Here is a 19535-nt window from a genome sequence, read left to right on the forward strand (position 1 = left end):
AGCCATTGCAAGACTGTAACATTTTGATAGCTGAAGCGAAATTGAAAGATTCAGAGGGCTTTCGAGGGATTGTTGTCTCTGAACGAAACGAACTCGAATTTGGACTCAAAGGGGTTTTCCCAGAGAAAGAGGCCGGAGGGTGGAAGAGAGAGAAACGAGAGGCGGAGATGAGAGAGAACCAGTGTCTGGACATGGACTTGAACTAGATCAGAGACCTAAGAGGCATGCGGATGAGGATCTCTGTCAAGAGGTCATCGTTGCTGGCGATTGTGGCGGCGGCTGACCATTGCGAAGAAAAGAGAGAAAAGACTGAAGGAGAGAGAAAATGGGTTTGTCTGATGGATTCTACCCGGGTAACAAATTCGATCCAGTATGATCCAATTTGCTTTTTGTTGCAAAAAATTTAACTGAAACGACGCAATTTTTATAAGGGGTAAAATTGTCTTTCACTATTTTCGTTTACACTAATTGGTCGGAGATCTGACATTGGGGGTTAATTGCACCAAATTCAATAGTTCAAGAAGGCAAATTGTAGTTCAAGAGGGTTACTTGCACATGGCCAATAGTTGAAGGGAGTTTTTTGCACTTTACTCTTATTATTATTATTATTTATTGCATCACAAAAGACACTAATCCAAATATCGAAACAACTATGTTTTTATTGAAAATCAAATTTTTGTACCAACTGCAATTTTAAATTCAATTCCAAACAACATAGCATAAATCTCAATTCCAAATTCATTGATTTTAATATGATTCACCAAAGTCGGTGTAATAACCGTCATTTTTAAGACTCGTGTTATATATATATATATAGTTAGTTAACTTGTGTTTTATATATATATATATATATATATATATATATATATATATATATATATAAAAGGAGGTAAATCTATCATTTAATTTATTTTGAAATTTAAAAAAGTTTTTATTAAACTCAATCACTGGATATATATATCTATATATCTAGAATTAGTTGTATTAAATTTTTACCTACATTGCTATCGCGAGGATTTTTACGCTTTCATTGTAAGAAAAGTAAGGCAAGTTAATTCTTGCTTTTGATCTCTTATATGTAATACAACCTAATATGCTATCAATTAAAGCTAGAATTCTCATGTTATAATTAATATATATATATATATATATATATTACTTTATATACTCATATCTATTTGTAGTTTTTTGTGCAAAAGGTTGCAGTAGTAATTATTTTGATGTTATTTAGGATTGCATGGATATTAGAAAGTGAATTTTGATATTTTTGTATGTAGTCAAAATATCTTAAATTTGTCAAGTGGAATAATCTCTGATTACATAGATGTGATAGTATGTGTGTGTGTACACACACACACACACATGGGATCTAAGTAGTGTCGAAAGGTAATTTCCTCGTGTTGATGGGTATACATAGTCTGAAATTTTAATCCATAGGTACATGAAGAGAATGAGGAAGAAATGGGTTGATCGTTGTCTGTATTGATTAAATCATTTTATTTCGAGTTTTTTGTACCTGTTTGACATTTACTAGAGACACCAATACTTGAATGTTGAATCATTGATTTGGAGATAATTATTAAATAAGGAACTATGAACTCATGATGTGGTGTATGTGCTGCACATGGATATGATGAAGGATTTCGATATATATGATGGTAGTTATTTACATATATAGGTGGAGCAGGTGTTAATTATCATTCAATTTTTTGGTTGCTAGAATGTACATCTATGCTACTAAATTATTATTATGATTTACATATAAGTTGTGTATCAATGGTAAGTTCAGAGGATGCCTACAGTGATGCGTATTGACTTTCATAATTAGTATTTTGGCTCATTTTTAATTGTCGTCTAAATGCATATTTGATTAGTTAGGTTAGTAAGTGTAGAAAAAGGTATAGGAAATACATCTGACCTGTTATTGAGATAATTGCATTTAATGATGAGTACTTTTATTGGTTGGAGTAATTAATGAATCATATTTAGACTAAGAATGAAAGTGGGTGTGACAATGAAAGCTCAAATTGTTGACTCAATAGTTGACTCATTGGAAGAAAGTTTGGTAAGATCGGAATTACAAGACTAAGGCTTATTGCTATATTTAAGTTTGGATCACATAGGTTAATTATAGGAGTACTACTGGAGTACAAGTTATTGGGTATTTAGATATAGTTAAATGCTTGAAGTTATGTTCATGGCTTGGGACTCTTTGTTATGTGTTAGACCGTCACATATCATCACTTGAATTGATAATAGTGATTAAGAGTATTAAATTATTAGAGTTAAGTTTGCAAAGTGATGGTAATGGCAGAACATATGATATCGAGGCTGAAATTTAGAGTATAAGTTTGCAACTTATTGTAATTATGACTATGAGTTGGTACTGGTATGTTGATATTTATTAATTAATTATTAATTAAGGTGTTTGATAAACTCATGATATTATGAGTAGGAATTACTAAAATTTATTTAGTGTTTAATTGAAGTGATTAAACTAGTTGGAGCGATACGTAGTATGGGACTTAGACAATGATGAGTTTGTTTAGCACAGTTAGGGACTGTCTACGGGAGTAAATTACTCTTTTGTTATGGCTATTTGGCTAATGGTGCCCTTAGTATGTGGACGTGATTAGGGATCATCTGGGCGAGTAGACGTACAACTCACCATATTTGTGTATTTGGTAGTTAAGGACTATGCAATTCACAACATTTAGTTGGAGCGGAGCTAGGGGCTCATGTGAGGTAATGGCATTAGAACGCCAATTGGTTGAGGGGAGCCAGGGGCTCATGTGAGGTAAGTGGAATTTTAGTAATTTAAATTCTAGATGGGTTACAAGTTCATAGTTTGAGTTAATGTTATAGAATGACAATGATTTGTAGATATTTCGTGATCACTTATATATATGTATATATATACAGATTAAAAGTAAGATTTAACTTGCTGAACGATGATAGTGTTTAGCAATTTCTTGTTGAGCTTGTGAGCTCATCCATTTATCACTTTTAGGTGCACATGGATTTTGCTTCCAAATGAGGCTTAATGGGAGATGGAGATTTTCCCGATTTTTTCCACATTTTGGTTTTATTATTGTTTCTTAGCAAACACTTTGTAATAAGACTCACTTAGTTGGTGGAATTTTAATTAGTTGGGGATGTAATAGATTTCCTTTGGATTGATGGATTTTTAAATAAATGTATTCTTACTGATTTAATCATGGATTATGGTGGATGAATGATGTAAGTCACGTACCAGATTTTAGTGTAAGACTAGGATTCTTGTATTAGAACTTTTGGAGTGTGGCAGTTTGGTATAAGAGCAAAGGTATTAGATTGTTTTGGGGCATTGAATTATAATTTGGCAAATTAGATAGAGTAGTCTCATGATTTAAGTATATATGGACTAGATAGATATTATGTTATGACATGTGATCAGAGTGCGCAGTGGAAGCGTATGACATAATTGTAGTAGTGTAAGGCGTGATACCTTATTAGCACTCATTTGGAAGTGGTTATAATATTTTTAGATTATGAGAGAAGTTTTAAAAATCTATAGAGTTTTATAGAATTTTATAGAAGGGAATGTTTTGCATGTCCTAGAATAACTTTCTCGAGAGTTAATCTTGTCCCTTCAGTAGATTGATTTATGCTAAACTCGTGGAAGGAAAATTTTTATAAATAAGGTGATGCTTCAATGATTAAATTAAGTAGATGTGTTTTTTGAAGTTGAGTTGAAATTATGCATTCTAGAAAATTTTGAGGACGAAATTTCTTTTAAGAGGGATAAAATGTAACAACCGTGATTTTCAAGACTCGTGTTATATATATATAGTTAGTTAACTTGTGTTATATATATATATATATATATATATACATATATATATATATATACATATATATATATATGAGATAAATCTATCATTTAATTTATTTTAAAATTTAAAAGTGTTTTTATTGAACTCAACTACTGGATATATATATTTATATATCTAGAATTAGTTGTATTAAATTTTTACCTACGTTGCTATCGCGAGGATTTTTACACGTTCGTTGTAAGAAAATTCAGGCAAGTTAATTCTTGCTTTTGATCTCTTATATGTAATGCAAACCACTGGCGGATCCAGCATAGGGCTGGGCTGGGCTCCAGCCCACCCCAATTTTTTTATTATTATTATTACTATGGGTATTTTTAGCCCAGCCGAAAAGAAATTATTAATATTAGCCCACTCAATTAAGCCCAAGTCAGCTAAGCCACAATACTAAAATAAAGGTCCAAACTTAACAAGCCCTATTAATGATGAGTATTAGGATATGAAGTAAAACATATTTTGAGATAAAATTGTTGTAGAGGCAGTTCTGAAATTATATATATAAAATATATTCATAACTTCAACACTTTCAAATCATCATGAAAAATAAACAGAGCTCTTGTGTTTATCTAGAAAGTATTCAACAAACAAACAAAAAAATCTATGGCATTATAAATTACGAAAATTTGATGATTTTGATCTCTAGTAGACAAGGAGTATTAGCATAAAAGAAAACATCTAAATCCAATAATTCACAAATCAAAGGTTACTAACTTACTACAGATTTAGATAAAACAAATATAGATGGGTAAGTGTTAGAATTTCAAATTGATTTATAAAATAAAACCACAAACAAAAATTACAAAAATTCAATCTTTAAAACCAAAAAAACCAAATATGAATCGTGTTAAAACATAGCACGATGGGAGATGAATTTCTTACTGATTGCATGACCGTACAGAACCTTGTTTGAAAAATTGACTTGGAGTCTATTATCGACGAATTTAAGTCTTTAAAGACTCGTCGAGCACAACTTAGATAGATATTTTATAATATTTGAATTCAAATATTTATCTATATTATGTTATAAAAAAATTTGCGTAAGAAATTGTGTTATTAAATTTATGTTTAATTTTAGCCCATCCCACTGACAATTCCTGAATTCGCCCTTGATCCAAACTACTATGCTATCAATTAAAAGCTAGAATTCTAATGTTATAATTAATATATATATATATATATATATATATATATATATATATATATATTACTTTATATATTCATATCTATTTGTAGTTTTCTGTGCGGAAGGTTGGAATAGTAATTATTTTGATGTTATTTAGGATTGCATGGATATTAGAAAGTGAATTTTGATATTTTTGTATGTAGTCAAAATATCTTATTTATTTATTTATTTTTTTGGTAAAAAAAATATCTGAAATTTGTCTAATGGAATAGTCTCTGATTACATGGATGTGATAGTACGTGTGTGTGTATACATAAACATAGGATCTAAGTAGTGTCAAAAGGTAATTTCCTCATGTTCATGGGTATACTTAGTCTAAAATTTTAATCCATAGGTACATAAAGAGAATGAGCAAGAAATGGGTTAATCGTTGCCTGTATTGATTAAATCATTTTAGTTAGAGTTTTTAGTACCTGTTTGACATTTACTTGAGACACCAGTACTTGAATGTTGAACCATTGATTTGAAGATAATTATTAAATAAAGAACGATGAACTCATGATGTGGTGTATGTGTTACACATGGATATGATGAAGGATTTGGAGATATATGATGGTATTTATTTTCATACATATATAGGTGGAGTAGGTGTTTAATTAATCATTCAATTTTTTGGTTGCTGGAATGTACATCTATGCTACTAAATTATTATTATCATTTACATATAAGTCGTGTATCAATGGTAAGTTTAGAGGATGGCTACAGTGATGCATATTGACATTCATAATTAGTATTTTGGCTCATTTTTAATTGTAGCCTTAATGTATATTCGATTAGTTAGGTCAGTAAGTGTAGAAAAAGGTATAGGAAATACATGTGACTTGTTATTAAGATAATTTCATGTAATGATGAGTACTATTATTAGTTGGAGTAATTAATGAATCATATTTAGACTAAGAATGAAAGTGGGTGTGGCAATGAAAGCTCAAATTGTTGGTTCAATAGTCGACTCATTGGAAGAAAGTTTAGTTAGATCGGAATTACAAGACTAATGCTTATTGCTATCTTTAAGTTTGGATCACATAGGTTAATTATAGGAGTACTATTGGAGTATAAGTTATTGGGTATTTAGATATAGTTAAATGCTTGAAGTTATGTTCATGGCTTTGGACTCTCTGTTATGTGTTAGACCGTCACATATCATCACTTGAATTGATAATAGTTGTAATGACCCGATCTATTTCCTCTTTTTTCCATTTTCGGCGATTTTTTTTTTTCGTCTTTTTCCTATTTTGTCTTTTCCTTATTTCGTTTTTTAGTCGTTTTTTATTTTTCCTTGCATAACCTCACTTGTTGTGCTCGGATTTGATTCCGATTTTGCATGCATTCATGATATTTGATTTCCATGACATTGGTATTTTTACTTTTCTTGAAAAGCATGCTAGATTTGTACTTTTCTTGTAAAGGGCATGAATGCATACTTTAGTATAATTATTTATAACTTTTGGAGTTTTAGTGTAATTATGTAAAATAATTATTTTTCATTTTGGGGACCTTTTTGCAATTTATTTGGGAAGATATTTTGAAAAAGGACCATTTTGTAATTTTTGGAAAGTGTGACAAGTGTCATACTCTCATGGAGCCATTTGTTAGCATTTAGGTGAAAAGACTTGGCACCATGACTTCTTGACATTTGGTGGGTGGAGATTTATCCATGTGTTGGCCTTAGATTGGTGCACATGTCACCATTGATTGTTGATAAGTGTGGGTCTAGGATTAAGTCTTGGAAGGGGCATTGGATTAGTGACAAGTGTAAGTTCACCATTTAGTCTTGCTTTGTGTGTGTGAAAGAGGTAGTGCAAGAACATATAGTGAGTGGAGGATTTCTAATCCTTCCACTCACCATTTTTACACTTTACCTTCTTTATTCCATTATCTCTCATGAACCCTAGCAAAGACTCCATTAGAGGAAAGCTTAGTATAGAACTTTGACTTCACATTTGGCACTCTTCCACTCACCCTAGCCTTTTGACCTTAGGAGAGAAAAAATTCCTATCACTCTCCTCTTCAAGAATCCTAACCTTGTTTTCCATTTTGTGCTTGGTAGCTTGGATTGTAGAGATTCAATTCTCTATTGAGGTAGGGGTGGTAGTATGTTTATATTCTAAGTGTTTTATAATCCTTGTGGTTTAATATCTATTGTGTATATGCTTTTGATATGATAGTATTGCATATTATAGGAAACCCTCACTTCTTGACTTAGGGTTTATTGATTTAAGCATGTAAGATATGTGTAAACCATGTATAGGAGGATTATATAATTTAGTAGCATGTTAAATTCTAAAAATTTCACATGTGTTAGTGACATGGGACACTTGTAGAATTATTGATGTTATATGCAATCTCTATTGATATGAATTGCTATATTTGTTGTTACAATAATTCTATGCCCTTGTGAATTACTAATTGTAATTATTTAGGAGCTTATTGCTAAATGTTGATAATTAGTATATAGAGCTTGTTATTGAGGCATGACTTGAATTGATAAATTTGTGATATTGTATTTTGCATAATATCATGATGTGAATTTGTCATTTGGCATGCCATTCTAGATTTGGAACCCTAAGACATGGTTTGTATGGTTTCAAAATACTTGTGCATGGAAGGTGGTTTGTATGCCTTATTATATATATATATGTTTTGAACTCGATATATATTTTGGAATCTCTTGGGACATTGTTACATGTGACATAGCTAAAGTTTGGCTTTAGTGCGGGAGGTATGGGTTCTCCCCAATAGAGATAGTGCACACTAGGGTGGTCTTCCCAGCGGGTTAATGCCCGGAATAACCGTATTGTTCTTGGTTAAGTCCAAGACGTGATGTCCAAGTCTTCCATTACTTGTTTTCGCATAAATTTCAAGTTGACAACCAATGCTTAATTGTAGCTTGAAGTTCTTGTTATTGGCGAATTGATGTTGTTAAGAACATTGATATTGATTTGTATTGTTAAAGAATCATTCAAGTTAGCTTAAGATAATCCCTTAGCACTCTTTGAACATAGACATTAAGTGGAATGCTCCCTTGTATTCGTCTATATTGATCTTGCAATGATATTGAAACTTTAGGATATACGCATATACTTCTCCTACGAGTAACTTGATTACTCACCCTAGTGGTTTGGGTTGTTTTTCAGGTAAGGAGACCATGTTCATGGATGCTCATCATCCTTAGAAACTTTTGAGCTATTTGAAGCATTTTTGTATATTAACATGCAAGTGTTTAGCATGACATGACTTTTGATATCATATTTTAAATGCCATGGGTATATGGTACTTTTAGAGCTTTAGTAGCTTTCTTGACATGTAATAACACTCAAATATTTGCTTTTAACATTTTAAGTATGTATGTAAAGAGGCCAAGGACCAAGCATGTCTATTTTTGTACTTAGACACTTTTTGTATTAAAGTTTTGCTTTAAATGTCTTTTAATCAAAATTTGAGGTTTTAGAAGTCAAAATCTTGTAAATGTTGTGTATGAGGCCATCGGCCATTAATTTGCATTCAAGGATCCATATCAAAGATGTTAGTATGTTCACACACTCAAACTTCATGAAAAAAGTCAGTTTTTCACATGCATTTTGAACCAATTCATGAAGGGATTCAAAGTAAAGCTTAGACCTTAGCATCTTGGACTCATAGCAGGTTCAGCAGCAGGGTTTTGAAGTGTTTCGGTTGACCGAAATGATGTCAAATGGTTTGGTATTTGTACAGCAATCTCATATTCCAATAGCAAAAAACACTGTTTAAGGGTTATTTCGGTCGACCAAAAATGTTGATGCTAAAATCGACCGGCTGGAGCCAATCTTAAATTAATGCGATACGGGCATGCCAGAACCAATTATATGGTTCGAGGAGAAAGAGAATAAATATAACTCCTCTTTGAGTTCTAATTGCCTTAATTAAAAGGACTTTTATCAGTGAATAATATATAGTAATAATTGAGAGAATAGAAAGGGGAGAAAATATAAATATAGAAAATGATAGGGAAAAGAGATAGGGAGAGAGTGATATAGGCAGAGAAATAGAACGAGACTGAAGTAAAGAGGGAGAGATATAGAGATAGAGAAAAATAAGGAAAGAGCTTGAGAAAGCAAACAAAATAATATAAAAATTCTGAGGGTGTTGGACCTCTATCTTAGCATGCCTCTTTGAATATTTATAGAACAAAATATAGAAACAAACTCCTATATGCAAGTATTTTACTTGCATTACAACTCTATCACTTAACCAACTATTAATTTAAATTAAACTAATCCTAGAGATAAACATAAATATTTAATTAAAACCAACTAACAGATAAATACTAGCACTTGATCCCTATCCATTAGTTAATTCAAAGCTTCTCCAATCTTCCACCTTTTCATGCAGCTTCTGTTACCTTTTCCACGTGTCAATTTATACCCAAATTGGTTGCCATGTCATTAATACAAAATTTACCAAAAAGGGTGTCAACAATATATTACTTTATATATTCATATCTATTTGTAGTTTTCTGTGCGGAAGGTTGCAATAGTAATTATTTTGATGTTATTTAGGATTGCATGGATATTAGAAAGTGAATTTTGATATTTTTGTATGTAGTCAAAATATCTTAAATTTGTCCAATGGAATAGTCTCCGATTACATGGATGTGATAGTACGTGTGTGTGTGTGCACACATGGGATCTAAGTAGTGTCGAAAGATAATTTCCTCGTGTTCATGGGTATACTTAGTCAGAAATTTTAATCCATAGGTACATAAAGAGAATGAGCAAGAAATGGGTTGATCGTTGCCTGTATTGATTAAATCATTTTATTTAGAGTTTTTAGTACCTGTTTGACATTTACTTGAGACACCAGTACTTGAATGTTGAATCATTGATTCGGAGATAATTATTAAATAAAGAACTATGAATTCATGATGTGATGCATGTGCTGCACATGGATATGATGAAGGATTTGGAGATATATAATGGTATTTATTTACATACATATATAGGTGGAGCAGGTGCTTAATTAATCATTCAATTTTTTGGTTGCTGGAATGTACATCTATGCTACTAAATTATTATTATCATTTACATATAAGTTGTGTATCAATGGTAAGTTCAGAGGATGGCTACAGTGATGCGTATTGACTTTCATAATTAGTATTTTGGCTCATCTTTAATTGTAGCCTTAATGTATATTTGATTAGTTAGGTCAGTAAGTGTAGAAAAAGGTATAAGAAATACATGTGACCTGTTATTGAGATAATTGCATGTAATGATGAGTACTATTATTAGTTGGAGTAATTAATGAATCATATTTAGACTAAGAATGAAAGTGGGTGTGGCAATGAAAGCTCAAATTGTTGGCTCAATAGTTGACTCATTGGAAGAAAGTTTGGTTAGATTGGAATTACAAGACTAATGCTTATTGCTATCTTTAAGTTTTAATCACATAGGTTAATTATAGGAGTACTACTGGAGTACAAGTTATTGGATATTTAGATATAGTTAAATGCTTGAAGTTATGTTCATGGCTTGGGACCCTCTGTTATGTGTTAGACCGTCACATATCATCACTTGAATTGATAATAGTGATTAAGAGTATTACATTATTAGAGTTAAGTTTGCAAAGTGATGGTAATGGCAGAACATATGATATTGAGGTTGAAACTTAGAGTATAAGTTTACAACTTATTGTAATTAGGACTATGAGTTGGTACTGGTATGTTGATATTTATTAATTAATTATTAATTAAGGTGTTTGATAAACTCATGATATTATGAGTAAGAATTATTTAAATGTATTTAGTGTTTAATTGAAGTGATTAAACTAGTTGGAGCGGTACATAGTATGGACTTAACCAATGACGAGTTTGTTGAGCGCAGTCAGGGACTGTCTACGGGAGTGAATTACTCTTTTGTTATGGCCATTGGGCTAATGGTGCCCTTAGTATGTGGACGTGATCAAGGATTAGGGCGAGTAGACGTACAACCCAGCCACATGTGTGTATTTGGTAGTCAATGACTATGCAATTCACAACATTTAGTTAGAGTGAAGTCAAGGGCTCATGTGAAGTAATGGCATTAAAACGCCAACTGGTTGAGGGGAGCCAGGGGCTCATGTGAGGTAAGTGGAATTTTAGTAATTTAAATTCTAGATGGGTTACAAGTTCACGGTTTGAGTTAATGTTATAGAATGACGATGATTTGTAGATATTTCGTGATCACTTATATATATGTATATATATATGGATTATAAGTAAGATTTGACTTGCTGAACGATGATAGTGTTTAGCAATTTCTTGTTGAGCTTGTGAGCTCACCCCTTTATCATTTTCAGGTGCATATGAATTTAGCTTACAAAAGAGGCTTAATGGGAGATGGAGATTTTCCGAATTTTTTCCACATTTTTGTTTTATTATTGTTTCTTAGCAAACACTTTGTAAAAAGATCTACTTAATTGGTGGAATTTTAATTAGTTGGGGATGTAATAGATTTTCTTTTGATTGATGGATTTTTAAATAAAATGTATTCTTACTGATTTAATCATGGATTATGGTGGATGGATGATGTGAGTCACGTACCAGATTTTAGTATAAGACAAGGGTTCTTGTGTTAAAATTTTTGGGGCGTGACAATAGGATATTTTAAGTACAATAAATATTTCACCCGTGCCCTGCCATCATTTAAAATACCTCAGTCTGATCCAATCTAAAATTGCCTAAACAGATTGCCTTGCCATCATATTTCCAGCTTTATTTATAATTTTTCATCCGTGGCCCGTGGGCATCTGCCAAGTCCCATTTACTCCCAAATGTTTTCCGTTTTTTTTTTTTTTTTTTTTTCCCTCCAAACTCAATTATATACAGCTATGTAACTCACACAAAATGTGTTATTATTAATAGTTAGGGATTGCAATTTGTCCCATTCCGTCCCAAATTGTAAGGGTATGGGAACTGTTTATGCAATATAAAGACAAGTATAAGAAAAAACGATAACATGTCGCGGGTTATGGGAGGAGATGGGGTTTGAAAAAAACCCGCCTCGTCCTGTTATATATATATATATATATATATATATATATATATATATATATATATATATATAGTAAGTTTTTACTAAAGCAACCTTACTTACTCACTCACTCACGGGCTTTCAATTTTTTTGGGTTGTTATTTATTTTGTTATCAAATAATTATTGAATTGCCCACAATAAATAAATAAATAAGAAAAATTGCGTAAATGGGGCAGGCACGGGTTCATTTATTATGTAACGGACGAAAATGAATTTTGAAAAATCAATCCGACCAGAATATGAGATTCTTATTATTTAAACGGAACTTGTAAAGTCATATCATGCCCACGGTTACCGTCACTAGTTCATATTACAATTATAAAAGTACTCTTTTAACCGGCCTTTGCTGAGTGGTCTTCTGCATTGGAGGATAACTGCGAAAATATTGTTCCTGTATAATATATGCATATTATAGTGGCATTGGTTGACATTCAAAAATTCTACTATAGTGGGGTTGATCTTTACATGGTGTAACATATTCAAAGCTTGGTAATATGTTTCCTCCTTTTTCTGATCTTGTAAATAACTTAATTTGTGCTTCAAATAAATCCTCTTTTGCTTCTATTGTTTGTTTGCCTTGTTGATTCAGAACATATAAATGGATATGGGTCCTCACATATTTTTGATTGGCTTAGTTTGGATAAACAGGTGAGAAAGAAATGAATAAGTTTTGAATTGCTAACATATTTTGAGACCATTACAATAAAGCTATGTTTAGTAGCATGAAATTGGTGCCTTGAAATTGAAATTTGTACCGAATATAGCATAAAAACTTTTTATTTTTATATAGTTAATTCCAATTCTTCAATCCATTTCAACACAACTCACTCAATGTTTGTTTTGCTTTGTAGATAAAAAGGAGAAACACAAAAGTAGTTATCACAATTGCGGTGATCATAGGGTCAGTAGCAATTGCGATTATCTGCAGGAGGTGGATGGCTAAACCAAGAGGTACATGCAAAATACAGTTAGTTGAAGAGAGAGAAAATATTTGCTGTTATTGATTTATAAATTAAGTAAAACTAAATTTTGCATCAACAAGGAAGACGAAAAGTGAGAAGTTTTTATTTAGAAGACAGGAAGTGAATGCAGAATTTTCAAATGAAAGCATGTGTCCACTAAGCTCAGGCATGAGGGTTTTGGGTCTGTGTACAAGGTAATGCTTGTTCATCCATTGCTTTACGCTCTACCCACCAAAAAAATATATAGAATTTTGTATCTTTATTTTGAGGAAAAATTGCTAAGTCGACAAGAATGTAATCTTAATTGTTGGCTGTTGTTCTGAGCTTGAATTTGATTTTCTTAGCTGGTTGGTGACATATAAGTGCGCAACAATTATTGCTTGCACCCTTCAAGCCAGAGCTTCACTTGGGATTGGTTTATAAACCTTAGTGCTTCAGATTATCCTCTTGTGACACAAGATGGTTAGTGTTACACTCTGTTTCTTATTTGTTTCTTACCTTTGTTTTAACTAAATTTTCTATAAGGAATTCTATTTAATCTTGAGTGATTCTTAATTTCTTGTGCCATTCAACCAATAGTAACTATATTGATGAATCTGAGTATAGTAATTATATTTGCATATTTTGTGTGATTGAATTATTGATTTTTAATTTGGCCAACTATTCTGATTTTGAAGGAAGATTAAGTAAAAGTTTTCATTATGTATCCAAGTATTATCGATCATTGATTCTACATTAAAATTTTAATGAAAATATACATTTTTAGATAAGATATTAGATGAAATCAAAATAATTAAATTTGAATTTAATAGCGTATGTTAACAATCAATCACGTGGCACTAGTTATATATGTATATAAACTGGCAAAAATGTTGAATAATTCAATTAAGTTCTCGCGAGGAAATGGACAACTGAATTATTCAACTATGGGTAACCCCTTCAATTGAATTGTACTTTGACAACAGATGAGAAGACATCACACCTTCCATCTTCGCCAACAAGAAGCACTCAACAGAGTTACTGGACTTGCAATGGTACGTACAAGCTTAATGCCTCTTCTTCTAATCCTTGTTCTCATTTCTTACTATTTTTGTACCTCAGAATTTTGCACTGCCATAGACACAATTACATCAACTCAACCCATCAAAGACACTAAAGCTATAGTCTCCAATGGTGCCACCTTCAAATTGGGATTTTTTAGTCCTGTTAATTCTACCAACCGGTATGTTGGTATCTGGTACAACGACATCTCTGCCAAGGCTGTTGTATGGGTCGCCAATAGAGATAAACCTCTCAATGACTCTTCTGGTACACTGACAATATCCAAGGATGGAAATCTTGTAGTCTTGGATGGACAGAAACAGATTATTTGGTCATTGGATCATGTTCCAAAATATTCTTTGATGAATTCAAGTGCCCAGCTTTCAGATTCTGGGAACCTTATCTTGCGAGGTGACTCCAACGGAAACACTGTATGGGAGAGTTTTGAACACCCTTCTGATTCTTTGTTGCCGGAGATGAAACTTGGTATCAACAAGCTTACAGGTAAGAAGACTCAGGCGACATCATGGAAAAGCCTTTCAGATCCATCCACTGGAAGCTTCACTTGTGGCATGAATCCTCTGAATATTCCAGAAGCGTATACATGGAATGGCAGTCATCCATATGGAACGGGCAGATTTTTATTGGCATACCTGGCATGATTTCTGCATATTATGGCAGATTTGAAATTGTAGATAATAATAACGAAGGAACCACAGACCTAAGTTACACATATACAAACAAGTCTTCTCTGTTATGCCTTACCTTAATTTCTAACGGAACTCTAATTCAGAAGCAAAAGGAGGTAGGAAAGGGGACTTGGGAAACTACGTGGTCCTCTCAAGAAACTGAATGTGACGTATATAGCAAGTGTGGTCCATTTGGAAGCTGCAATATTGTGCAGGGTTCACCAATTTACACCTGTTTACAAGGTTTTGATCCAAAGGATATGGATGAATGGAGTAGAGGAAATTGGACCAGTGGATGTGTAAGGAGGAGGCAATTGCAGTGTGAGAGAAACAACAGTGATGGTGGTGAAAAGAGCAAAGAAGATGGGTTTCTGAAGCTAAAGACAGTGAAAGTGCCGGCCTTTGCTGAGTTGCTAATTGCTTCACAAGATAACTGCAATAGCCAGTGCTTGAATAATTGTTCTTGTATAGCTTATACGTATTATAGTGGCATTGGTTGTATGAAGTGGAGTGGAGAATTAATTGACATACAGGAATTTTCCTATGGTGGGGCAGATCTTTACATTCGTGTGGCATATTCAGAACTTGGTAATTTTTTTCATCATTCGTAAGAAAATTAAATAATAATAGTAATACGTGCTACTAGTAATCCTTTTTGCTTCTGTTTGTTTTACTTGTTCATTCATGAGAAAAGCATAAGTATTTTAATCCATATTAACTCAAGTACTCTCTCAAATTTTGTTGTGTTTTACAGAAAAGAGGAGTAGATCAAAACTAGTTGTCACAATTGCAGTGCTCGTAGTGTCACTAACTGTTGCAATCTGTGTCTATCTTTCCTGGAGGTGGATGGCTAGACGACGAGGTATATGCCCATTAAATTAGCTCAAGAGATTAACACATATTTACTGTTACTAGAAAGATTACCCATTACTAAATTCTGAATCAGGAAGGAGGAAAAAAAGTGTTATCATGCTATCCAAAAGAGGGGAAGAGAATCCAGAATATTGTTTGAATCAAAATATGCTTTGAGATAATCTAAACCAAATAAAATTTGAAGAGCTACCCATATTTAGTTTTGAGAAACTGGCAATTGCAACAGACAATTTTGATGTGGCCAATAAGCTTGGGCAGGGTGGTTTTGGTCCAATGTACAAGGTAATGTTTGTTCATCCGGAGCTTTTTGCTATAAAAAAAAAAAAAATTACTTTCATCATTAATTTCAGGGAAAATTGTCTAGCGGACAAGATATAGCTGTCAAACGGCTTTCGAGATCCTCTGGACAAGGGCTGGAGGAGTTTATGAACGAGGTTGTGGTAATTTCCCAACTCCAACATTGCAATCTTGTTAAACTTCTTGGATGTTGTGTGGAAGGAGAAGAAAAGATGTTGATTTATGAATACATGCCAAATAAAAGCTTGAATGTATTTCTCTTTGGTTAGTTCATGATAAAGTTACTTGTGTTATTTCGAGTTATTTCAATTTCATAACTATCATCTGCAGGAACTTCTTGTGTTGATACTACAGAATGCCTTTCCTTTTGTAGTCTTTAGGAACATACTGATCTTATAAAACTATAATTTGTCTCAACAACAATTTTACTATCCCTACAACTTTAACTGTAGTATTCCTGTTTTTCTTCATTTTCCATTTTCTGGAATTTTATGATTTTCAAGGGTGTTTTTGTCCTTACTCGCTTTACGTGCCGGATACCGTGGGATGTGCCGGGTGTGTCAAAGAGTTTATTGGGGCATTTCTTTGAGTTCAGAACTCTTGGAAATGTATTAGTTGTCATTTCGCTATTTTTCAATTTTTCGGGCTGGGAGGTCCTAAGCGGGACCCGCTGCCTGGGTTATTGAGCACAGGGGTTGAGTATCGGGTCCATTTCATTTCATGCTTACTCTTTGATGCATTTTATGTGGTTGTGTGCTTGTACATGTGGTGTAGTGGGTTTAGTGAATGTACATTGTATATAATAAAATAAAATAAGATATTATTAAAGCAAATGGGACCCACCAACCTTTTCATTCATTTTTATGGCCTTAAAGCCATTATGCAGATTAGCTATCTCTCTCCCCTCAGGTATGTAACTCTCTCGCTCATTTCTTTTCTTTTCTTTTCAAGCTTTAAAGCTTGATTTCTCCTCTAGCTTTGAGAAATTTTTGGTGCAGTTTGCGGCAAATTGGAAAACACGGCGAGATCTACACATAGATACCAGCAATTCACACTTTTGGCCACCTTAGGGATTTCAAAAAATTGGACCCATTTTGGGGATTTTCTCATTTTTGGAGGTAGGGGTCTCTAATGCATGCAATATTTGATTTTGGTGAATTATTTCTCTATTATTTGACTCCACCATGTCTTAATTATATGATTTTGCTTGTGGTTGTATGAGCTATGTGTAATAATCATGCTAGTTGTATTCTTATGTGAGAAATTAGTGCTATAAATATGTTTTAATTGAAATTATATGAAAAAACATGCTAAGTTAAATTCCCTATGTGCCTAGAATGTTATATATTATGAATTTGAGTTCGATTTTTGTTGAAGCTTTTGAGTTAATTATTTTTTTTAATTTTATTTTATTTGTATTCAAGAATGATGTATATAAAATATGTGGAAATTGATATTGACATGAGATGGAAAGGCATGATGCATTCATGTGTGGCATTGGGCAGAAAATGAGAAATTTGATTTGAAAAGGAAAGAAATGATTTTTAGGGAAATGATTTTTTTTTTTCATGAAAAGGTTTGCGAAAAATCTGGCCGCCTAGGAGTTGCCTAGGACCATGACATTAGTGTGGCCTGAAGAAAACTAGGGAGATTTCCCCAACGTGGTTGAGTTACCTGGCCCCAAATGATGCCATAGAGTTACCATGGGTCAAGACAGTTAGACAATCCTTCTCTCGTGCCACCATGGAGTTGCCATGGGACGGGTTACACTATCGTTTTGGAAATGATAACGGAAAAAGTTTTGAAAATGGGGAGCGACATTGCATGACATTGCATTCCATAGCATGAGATGGTTCTTTTATGACTTAAATTATTGTTGTTGATGTTGTGGTTATATTTTTTCCGGAAATGGCATAATCCCGAATTTTTTTTCCTATTCCTTGTTTGGATTCACTGGGTCACAAGAGGTATGTCTTAGGTACCTCCTATAGAGCCATTGTGTTCACCCCTTTATTATTAATATTTTTCAGGGCACGGAAAGAATGTGGCGGACGACTATCCACCACAAATTAGATGGGATTGGAGATTCATATTTTGCTATTTTTGTTTTAAAACTTTAATATTTTGTAAATGTAAATCTTGACTATTCTGTAAAACTTAGTATAATTTGTATAATGTTATAAATTATAGACTTTTGATTTCAGCTGTATTTCATGGATTGTACATTGATGTAATTAGAATATGTTCCTTGCAAATGAGTATGGGACTAGGTAGTGGACTGGCACTTTCATGTTTTTAAAGGAATTGGAGGAATGAGACTCTTTTTATACGTATGTTGTTATTTTGGGAATGTTTTATATTATTTGCATTGTGCATTGGGACAGGATAGATGAGTTTAAGGCCAAATGAGGCTATTACTTTTTCTATGCAGTTCAACAGGTTGTGATAGGACCTTTTTAGCAGAAGTCATGCCGATTTTTTTTTTTAATTATTATGACTGGTAGCATTTTGGGTCATTACATTAACTACCTTTTGTTTTTTTCCTTCAATATTCTTTCAGATCCAATCAAGAAAAAACTCATAGATTGGAGAAAACGTGCCAACATTATTAAAGGAATTGGTCGAGGCCTTCTTTACCTTCACAGGAATTCCCGATTAAAGATTATTCATAAAGATTTAAAGACGAGCAATGTTCTATTGGATGAAGATCTTAATCCAAAAATTTCAGATTTCGGCATGGCAAAGATTTTTGGAAGCAACCAAGACCAAGGCAACACTGGAAGGGTTGTTGGAACATAGTAAGTAACCTTTGCTTTGTCCGAAATGATAAATCATTCATGTTATATTCCTTCTTTCTCATGGGATAGTTCAACTCAAATAATTTTACTATTTGGGCTGTAATGACAAAATGCAGCGGCTACATGTCTCCTGAATATGCAATGGAAGGGCGATTCTCGAAAAAATCTGATGTCTTTAGCTTTGGAGTAATATTGTTAGAGATTGTAAGTGGGCGAAAGAACACTAGCTTTTATCACGATGAGCACTCTTTAAGCCTTCTAGGATTTGTAAGTTCGTTCACCTGAACTGTTGCCTCTGTTACTCTATAGTTCCTTTTAATCTTTCTAATTTCAACATTTGATGGTTGTGTTACTGTGTCCAGGCATGGGAGTTGTGGAATGAAGATAGGATTGTAATGGTAATTGATCCAACCATTTCTGATCCATACTTCCAAGTGGAGATCTTGAGATACATACATGTAGGTCTGTTATGTGTCCAAGAATTCACCAGAGATAGGCCAACTATTTCTACTGTTCTCTCAATGCTTAGTGGTGAAATTGCAAATCTTCCAACTCCAAAGCAACCTGCCGTTACTGAAAGAGAGATTCTCCCAAATAAAAGCTCTTCTCAACAGAGCCATAAGAGTTGTTCTGCGAACAATGTCACTGTTACAGTCATTGTCGGCCGTTAGCATGTATGTACTCTTTTGCTTGTTTCGTTCCTAATGTACAAAGTTTTGTTTTTCCCATTGTTGTTGTCATTTTTTTTCCCAAAAGCCAGCCTTTGCCTTGATCCA

The 19535-nt window shown here is 33.0% G+C and overlaps 1 pseudogene; it reads left to right on the forward strand.

Annotated features, from left to right (window-relative positions):
• The first annotated feature begins 224 nt into the window (after window positions 1-224).
• On the forward strand, window positions 225-19430 carry LOC132277722 (G-type lectin S-receptor-like serine/threonine-protein kinase At1g11330; annotated as a pseudogene).
• Window positions 19431-19535: the final 105 nt, after the last annotated feature.

Source organism: Cornus florida, unplaced genomic scaffold (genome assembly GCF_030987335.1).
Source record: "Cornus florida cultivar Cherokee Brave unplaced genomic scaffold, ASM3098733v1 CherokeeBrave_3.0.0_Hap2_Chr01, whole genome shotgun sequence".
NCBI lineage: Eukaryota > Viridiplantae > Streptophyta > Magnoliopsida > Cornales > Cornaceae > Cornus > Cornus florida.